Source organism: Pipistrellus hanaki, assembly GCF_964339955.1.
Source record: "Pipistrellus hanaki genome assembly, chromosome: 15".
NCBI classification, from domain to species: domain Eukaryota; kingdom Metazoa; phylum Chordata; class Mammalia; order Chiroptera; family Vespertilionidae; genus Pipistrellus; species Pipistrellus hanaki.
Window position 1 is genome coordinate 644,201 of NC_140517.1, and position 7,870 is coordinate 652,070.

Below are 7,870 nucleotides of genomic sequence, written 5' to 3' on the forward strand. Positions count from 1 at the left end.
AAGAAGCTCCCGTCTCCGCTCCTGATGGGCTCTGATGTGAGCACGCCCCGGTGATTGACACGTGATGCCGGGCTGCCGTGCTGTCTCAGAAAAGCCACATCAGACCGGCGGAGGCTCCACGCGCGGCATCCATTATAGATGCGCGTCTGTGTCTTTGATGCGGGAGACCGAGGACCAGCCTCCTCCACCACCCAGCCCGCCCTCGCAGGAGGCCTGCTCCCTCCCGGGGCCGGTCACCTCTGAAAACAGCACCTTCTTCCCTGGTTTCCATCCTTCCTCTCTTCCTTCTGTGCTTAAAACAATGGATTTTAAACAAACAGCCGCTTCAGAGGTGGCCTGGAAGTTTCCCGCTTTGGCGGAATCAGCTAACCGTACAGTGAGTGTTTGAATAGGAAGCGCAGCCGCGATGACGGTGTCATGGCCCCGTGGCCTCCTCGCCCTCTCACTGCGCCGGGCCCCTTGGGGGCAGGCCCGCTGGTTGGAATGGTCCCAGCACCTGGGTCTTCCAAGAACACAGCCGTGCAGAAGGTGTTAACACAGGCCTCCTTCGCTTCACAAACTGTACTGTCAGCTGGCAACGCAGCCTCCTCCTCACAGAGTCCTGTGGGGACGCGGGGAGGGCCCCGTGGAGAGAGGAGGAGAGGGGTCCGAGCACGGGGACAGCGCAGGACGGTAAAGGCGGACAGGAAGTGCGCTCTCTGCCACGGCCACTCCACCCTTCCTGGTCCAGCTCGCTCAGCTGCAGAGCATGCTCTTCTCATCGCTGGCTAAAACCGAAGGCCTCCTGGGCCCCTCGGGAGCCCCCGGTGCTGGCGGAGGCCCCCTCCGGACCAGAGGCCCCTCCGCAGGGGCCAGGGCGCCTCTGAGCAGCCCCCCCGACAGGCCTGGGGAGGACCACAGTTGCAAGGTCACTCAACCAGAGGTCCTCCTAGATTGAAACAGAACTCTGGGTCCCAACACATCGGGACTTCCTGAAAGCTGTCCGTAATCGCCATTAAAAAGGGACGATGCATGGAGCCCGCTGTGTTTCTCAGGAGGCATTAGGGGTTGTTGGATCCGTGTCACAGGGCTCTCCAGCTCAGGATTGTATAAATATCAAATTCCCCAAGAGACAGTCACGGCTCCAAAGAGCTTTTCCCCAGGGCTCCGAGATCTGAAAACCGAGATAACGCCATGCACTGCTCCCCGAGTATGGAAATCACCAACAAAAGAAATTAAGAGCAGGAACCCGTGATTAGATGAATGCATTGATCAAGCCGCTCTTCCCAGCGTCACCGCCACCACGGCATGTAAATAACATGTGGGCAATTACCGCGAGTAAATTATATGTGTTTTATAATCTTCCCTGAACATTTTTCCTTCAAAAACACAACAAAACAAAGCAGAAGAAAAGTATTCCTCAGGGGAGATGGTATCGGAGAAAAGAGTCGACTGCGATGGAGAGTTTGCCTGTGGCGGAGGAGGGACTGGGCAGGCGGCCGCTCTGCGGCACTGGTGGCTGCAGGTTGGGGTCCTAGTGGACTTCGGAGACGAGACCTCTCCCTGTTCCTGCCCCTGACGCCCCTCACCTCACAGTCCGCTCTCTCTGCCTCTGTCCCTCAGTGTCTTCCTTTCCCTCCTCTGTCCTGTCTCCCTTTATCTCCCTGTGATGGCAGAGCTCCGCTCACTCACAGCCTCTGGCAGCACCCGGAGCCCTGAGTTAGAGGAGGCCTCGGAGCATCCGCTCAGCTGGCCTCGAATCTGCACTCACTCAAGCTCAGCGGCGGCATCCGCTGCTCGGTTCGTCTTCCGGCATCTCAGTCACACCTCCACCCACGTCAGCGCTCCCTCGTCACGCCCCACCCTCCTCGGGGACCTTCTCTGCCTCCCTGGACTGGGTCCCGAGCTCAGCCTGCCCACTCTCTCTGGTTCTGGCTGGCTGCACCAGAACGTGAGTCTTGGTTTAAGTATTCTTGTATTCAAGGACCACACGCAAGCGTTCGTTTGTAGGCTCGGTGCCATTTTGAAATGAGAACGTCGTCTATGGAGATGTCAGGGACGGAGCTCCCACCGTGAAGCTGAGAGAGAGAGAGGAGCAGAGCGGATGGGGAGTTCCTGGGATCCACGGCATTTTAACATCTCATACTCGGATTACCTACATGTAATTTCCCAACATTCGCTACCACAGACGCTTGAAGGCATTGGTTAGCATCACTTCCTGCCTGACACCAGTTTAGTCTCACTCGTTATCTGGCTGACGTGGGACCATAAAAACGGCTGATGAGGGTGGGTAAGCAATTTTCTGATCAGTCCCAACCCCACCACTTCCGAAGGAGCATGCCACCTCCCCCTCACGGCCTTGGCCGTGGTGCTGCTCCCAGCCCTCGGTGAGCCCGTCAGGGAGGGACCGGTGTGTCCCTGCCCCGCAGGATGGGTGCCCGCAGAGGCACTTCTGTGTCTGACCTGGGCCCTCCCTGGGGCTCCCTCCCTAGACCCAGAGGGTGCCGGCCGGCCGCCGTGTCAGAGCTCGTGGCCCCTCGGCCTGGCTGGGCCACACTCGGCACCGCTGGTCAGTCACGTTCTCTCTCCAACCAGAGCCCCGTGGCCTGTTCCCCCGGCAGCCCCAGGCGGCGGTGACTTGCCCTGAGCCCCGCCCCGCACACAGCCCGCAGGTCCCTGAGGACCAGCCCTGCGGGTGCCTCTTCCCCAGAGCCTTCCATCCTCCGCATAAGCTGGCTGGGGCCAAGCTTACACCCTCCGGCTGTTTGTGAGGTTTCAGACCCCCCCGGAAGGATTCGGTGCGGGGTGCCCCCGTCTGTCCCTGCGTCCGAAGGGCCGTGGGGTTCCCTCTCTGGGAGGAGTGACCTCAAAAGGCGGTCTGGCCGAGACTTCCCCGAACGGCACTGAGTGACTCAGACTCACACGTTTCCTTCCCGCCCTCCTTCCCCCGACACAGACTGGAAAGGGCAGACATTTTGTCAAATCGCGTCCGCGCTGCAGGAGGAGATGAGAGGGCGCTGCGAGGTCTCGGAGCTGTGTTAACAGATCCGACCTCGCTCCCGGGGCGGAGGCCCGTGTAGACGAGGGGATACCGAGCACCAGGCCAGGTTCCCAGAGCCAACTGCTGCCGCCAGACCCCGGCCCTGCTTCCCGGCGGCCTGCTCTGCGTCTGCTCGGGGAATCCCAGCTGGGCCTTTCTGCCGCTCAGTCTGTGAGGTCCTTCCTCTCCCAGCGCGTCCACCGCCTTCAGGGAGCAGGTCTGACGCCCTCCCACCCAGCCAGGGGTGGAGCGGAGTCACCCTCCCCGTGCCATCGCTCAGCAGAGGGGACCGGAGCCGGGAGGAGGAGGTGAGGCCCTCGCGGACACAGCTGGCCGAAGGAAAACCAGCCACAGAACCCGGGTTTTTTCCTCTGAAGTCATCTTGTCCGGTTACAGAGAGAACTCTCTCTCAGGAGACACAGTCTCCACCTTCTCACAGCGCGTGTTCCAACGTGAGTCCTGAGCGGTCTGCTGGCTGCCAGGCCCCCCGGCCAGGGGGACACGCCGCTGCCACGGCCTCTGAGATGCCACAGCGGCCGGAGCCCACGGGGGCGGCCTCTGCCCCGTCCCCTTCTGTGCGGGAGTCCTCCCTCCTACAGCCCCTCGCGCTGTGAGACAGAAGGCAAGTGCAGGTCTGCAATTCAGAACCAGTTCTGTTCATAAAACAAAGGCGAGCCTCTTCCTCATCGCACTAACAAAGGTGGAATTGAGACGGATTAAAGACGTAAGTACCAGAAGCACAGCTGTAGGACTGTGTGAGTTAGCCGCTGCTGTAACCAGTGGCTTAGGCAGTGTGCGTCATATGCCAGGTGAGGAGCAGGAGCATGAGGGGTGAAGGGAAATGAACATACAGCTCCATGGAAGGGCCATGTGTGGCCCACTGGTAAGAAAGTGCTAAGAGCAGAGAAGTGTGAGAGCTTAATCCTTTGTCTCAGAGGAAGAAAAACTCCGGCACACCTCTCCAGTCCACCTTGGTGAACGTGAAACTCTGCCGTAGGCACATAAAATCTAATTACCCTTAGAATTTGGGCTCCCGGCTTGTGTTCTGGCAAAAAGTAGTTTATGGCAAACCAACCCGCCAACTCCATGTTCCAGGAGCTCTCTGTGTTGATGTATGTCTGCGTGTGAGCGTGGTAAGCAAATGGAGGTGTCTCCTGGGAATGAAGGATTCTGTAGGTGGGGGCATTTTTTAGCCCCGCCCCAAGGGTTAATTGGCTAGACATGGACTCTTACTTGCCTTAAACCATCTTTGTAAAACAGGGAATTATTGCTCTTATTTTTATCTTTTCCCATTTGTTCAAATAGCGTCTCCCAGGGACCAAGACTGGACCCTAAATAATTAAACTCTGGTTAAACTCAGAGGTGGAAGGCGTGAGGTCTGGTGTGTAGAGACACACACACACGCCATCCAGCTTCCCGATGAGGCTCCAGCTCCCAGTATTGTCAGCACCTGGCAGGACGAGACGGCGATGTAAATGGGTTCATTATTATTAATTTCTGCTGGCACTGAAGGATTTATGAACTGCTTTTCGGATGTGGAAAAGTGGTTCATGAATCAGAAGGAAAAATGTTCCCCCAAACCGGCATCGATAAATAACGGCTTTTACTCACAGATCCCACCCACGGTGTCTTTTGTCTCCGGGAAGGATGGGATGGAAGCCACAGGATCACTGCGGAGGTGGGGGTCAGGGACGCACGCGGAGGCCAGGGTGGGAAATCGGAGAGGTGGCCGGAGACAGCTGCCCTGGGCAGCGGCTGTGACTGCTGAGGCCGCGCTCCGGGGCCTTCCCCGCCTCCTCCCTCCTCCGCTGGAAACACGCGCTGGGCTCACACAGTATCCTCTCCCTGGAGGCCACCTGGAGAGCGGTGGTTGGGCCCTAAGAGCTCCCGTGGCCGCTGCCCAAGAGAAGCCGCATGAGCGGGACCGTCTTTCCTCCGGAGACGGTGCGGCCTCCTGGCCACAGGGACGTGTTTCCTGTGTCCTAAGCTCCTGCCTCCAGTCCCGCTGCGAACAACCCAGAAGAGTGCCCTTACAGCCAGTACAGGAATAAGTGTTTTTGTTTTGTTTTAGGAGTTAATTTGGCACCTTTTCTAGGCAGCAAATGAGCACTCCCCTTGCTATTTGAAGGAAGAGATGCTAAGACACAAAGATGATAATTATCCCACAATGACATGACAGGAAGTTGGAAACGAATCAGGAGGAAAACTTTTGTTTCTGAATCTTTCTCCCGGAAATGTGTCCCTTCCGTCTTGAGCGCCTTCTCTGTTCCAGCTCCGTGGGAGGCCTTGGGGCACGGCCCTGAACGTCCCCCACAGGCTCCTGTGTCAGGGGGGGAGGTGACAGCGGGAAGATGCTGAAAACGAAATAAAACTGGACGGTGACGTTGCAGGAGTTTTTCTAGAAAAGCGATGGTCCGAGACGCCAGAGTCAGCGGGAAGGAAGCAGCAGTGTGAGGGGGCGGGAGGCGTCTGTCTCAGATGGGGGGGGTGGAGAGAGATGGCGTGTCCCCGGCCCAGCCCTCAGAACGCCAGAACGAGGGCAGAGAGGGGCGTTCAGAAAAGCCGGGAGTGGGAGGGTGCTGGGTGAGACGCTGGGACCGCACCCTCGGCTCCGCGGGGCCACGCGTGCGATGAGCAGCTCAGAAGGTGAATTCCAATTACTTTATTACCACGGACCCCCACGGAAGGAAGCACATTTTAAAAGACGGCGAAGAAACATATTTTCTCAGCCTATTGGCAAAACCGGTCCTGCAGGAGGAAGGAGTGGATTGGCTGTCACCGGGGCTGAGTAAATCACCGCGGCCCGGAAAAGCCCGGCCTGGCGGCTCCGGCGGAAGCCAGACTCCGCTGCCCTGGACACCCACGGTGTCCAGCTCCGAGGAAGCGGAGGTGGGGAGGAAAGGCATTTCGGAATTAAACATATGCTTCAATCAGCTGAACTTTTATACAGATTGACTTCCATGAAAAATTAGAGCTTTGTGTAATTCAGCAGAGTGAAATAAAAGGCCCCGAATAAATACACTGTTGTCTTTTTTTATTAGCTCTCCATCACCCGGGCCCCATTCGTAAGCCCACGGTGTCACCGCTCCCTTCCTTTGCAGTGCTGCCTCGGAAAACTGTTCTGCTTATTCAAGCTCAGCAATCAGGCTTAAACGCGCCCATATATATTGTTCTAAGGAGTGTGTGTGTTTCCATCTCCTGAAGACATAGTGGCTGCTCCCTTTATGGGAAACCAGTTATCAATCCAGTGAGCCTGCATGAATCAATATGCTTGTGAAATGACACCGTGTTCGCGCTCCTTTATGTTATCCTGATGGCTAGCTGATTTGGAATGGAGACATTTCTCCCGGAAACAGACGTGGTGTGCTCCATGGCGCAGGCGTCCGTCACGCGGGCCGTATGTCTTTGTCCGGCCGGGGAGGGCAGATTTACCGAAGGAAACGCAGCTGTTTATTATTCTCTGCCGCACTTTGACCCAGACATCCATTTTGCTTATAGTTTTGTTTGGCAAGTGACACGGGCTGTGATCACTAACGGGAGGACATGCCAGCAGCCATTGTTCCTGGTCCTGGTTCAATAGCTTCCCTGCAGGACGCAGGGTAACAGCGTCAACACAGCCCTCACCCTGGGGGCTCTCCTCCGCGGACCAAAATCAACAAAGGAAGACGCATGCTGCTGAGCACTTTCCTAACGTTTAATCTCGGAAAACACCGTGCTGTGACTTCTCTCTCCTAAAACCTAACGGCCACAGGAGGGGGTGCGGTCCTGGGTTTCCATGTCCCCCTGTGCCGTCTTCTTCCCCAGGCCCTTCTCTCTCCTCCGCCCCCCGTCCTGCCGGTGTTTTAGGCCAGAACCAAAGGTATGGGGAAGAAGGGGGATCCAGTGGACACAGGAGGCGAGGGATGAGGAAATAAGAACATAGATAGATGCAGACCGCTGACAAGTTTGGTCAAGGAAAATTCACAGGCGCCCCGGGATTAAGAGTCGTTGGGTGCGGAGGTCACCGAAGGTTTTAACTGAGTTGCAGGAGAGATGGCAGTCAAGGAGCATGTTTTCGTTTCTGAGTGAAACGGGAGTGCTCACTAGCACAGTCAGGAATTTCTCCTCGAGGCAGGTAGTCAGCAGTGGAATTAACAGTGGGATAATGAAGACATGAATGAGCCCAAGGAGCCAGGTTTCCAGCGTCCTGGCCCTGCCAGGCGGGCTCCGGGCCTGGCCACGTTACTTGCTGTGACAAACAGCTCATTAGCGAACACGGAGCAGACACAGGATGGGCTACTGGGCTGCGCTCTTGGAGTGCAACTGCTTGTGAAGCAATGACAATAGGTAATATGTAAGCACTGCTTCTTTTAGAAGGTTAAAGCCTTTTGTATCATCTCCTGCTTACACAGCACTCTGAATTCATCAGTTATAAGGCCCATTTTACAGATGAGACAACTAAGGTGCACAGATACAAACAAGAAAGTGTAAGTGCCTTGCCCTAGGTTTGCAGCTGGCCAGTGATGGGCTGAGACGGCCCTCACTCGGGCTCAGGGTGCGGGTGCACTCTGAGGCCCTCCCCAAGCTCCGGTCTCCCCAGGCAGCTCCTGTCCCTGCCACCAGGCAGTGTGAGACCCGGACGGCTCTTAGCCAGGGCGCGGGGAGAGTGGCCGTCTCTTTCTGGACTCTGGTCCGTGCCCCAGGACTCCTGTGTCCAGGGCCCTGCTCATGCTGCTCCAGGGGCAGCCAGAACCTGGGTGCCAGAGGGAGCTTCTGGCGGGCAGGCCATGTGGCTGCGGAAGACAGGGACTCAGCCTTGTGAGGGCTCCCAGGGCGCCCGGATTCTGTAGGTGGGGGATGGGGGTTTCACCT